Below are 1,148 nucleotides of genomic sequence, written 5' to 3'. Positions count from 1 at the left end.
TTACTAATAACCTGCCAAATTTTGTTAACATACACTTACTAATTTAAAAGTTATAGCATGAAAACTATAACAAGCACAAAATGGTTATGAGGTCGGTCCCGGAGACCAAGCCCTTGCTGAAAGAGTTATTGGATTTCAAAAACAAACATTAAATAAATTTATTAAAATATTTTGTAACAAATGTAAAAATATAGTATATAAATATCAAGAAATAAAAGAGTTAATTATATTATGCTTAAAATTTGTGATAATCTTAAAACCTATATATCTTTAAATAAAGCTGTTTAATCCAAAACATCATGGAACTGTTTTCATAGTTGTAGTATTAACATGCATGAATATACTAGTTCTTATAAAGGGTAGAAAATCTGAAAATTGGTACTTACAATAGACATTACAGGTAAAGGATGGGTGTTATGCTATTTCAGATTACTTGATAGGGATTTTATTCTAGTATAATTTGTCAATTGTGCCACTAATATTACATTGATTAATTTATATTTTTACTACCATAATGGGAGATGGAATACCAACTACACGACAAGGTTTTCTTACCACCCTTAATGGTAGGACCTTATTTCTTTCTCATTTCATTTCTTCTGAGACCAGTCACCTTCCCGCAACTGTTTGCACACAATGAAGATTGATACAGATGTGGAACACTGTGGGCTTAAGCACCCACATCTTGTTCTCATTATAATTTGTTTTTACATTTTGTTCTTTACATATGAGGCTTTGTGAAAGGAGATTAAGACTTATAGATGATATTTCACCCATTGTGGGTCCTACTTCTGCAGTAACCTCCAAAGACCAGGACACATCTTGGATTCCACATTATAGCCTGTGACTTTATTTTGATTATGCATCATCAAATTGTTTATTGTTATGTGATATAAATATATTCATCATAGCTTTGTTGCTATCCACAGGTAGATGCATCAGCAAAGATGGTGATTTTTTATTCATACTACAGTGTCATACCCTTTTGGAAGTTTTTATTAGGTCATCAAGAAATTAATGTCATTTTTGTTTAGATGAAATAGTCTACATTGTTATCATTGATGCTTTTCCATCTTACAATCAGGTTGTTAATGGTATGAAGCAAAAAACATGTTGATGTCCTCTTTAACACGTTTCCCCATTAAGAT

At 30.8% G+C, this 1,148-nt stretch overlaps 1 protein-coding gene across 2 annotated transcripts in view; it reads left to right on the top strand.

Moving 5' to 3' along the window:
- The window catches only part of LOC106458636 (proteasome subunit beta type-6-like), a 23,629-nt gene that overhangs the window by 20,754 nt on the left and 1,727 nt on the right, over positions 1 to 1,148 (top strand). The window lies entirely within an intron of this gene.

The sequence above is a fragment of the Limulus polyphemus genome, unplaced genomic scaffold, assembly GCF_000517525.1.
Source record: "Limulus polyphemus unplaced genomic scaffold, Limulus_polyphemus-2.1.2 Scaffold495, whole genome shotgun sequence".
NCBI classification, from domain to species: domain Eukaryota; kingdom Metazoa; phylum Arthropoda; class Merostomata; order Xiphosura; family Limulidae; genus Limulus; species Limulus polyphemus.
The sequence above is the reverse complement of the archived record's forward strand: the minus strand, read 5'-3'. Positions and strand labels throughout refer to the sequence as shown.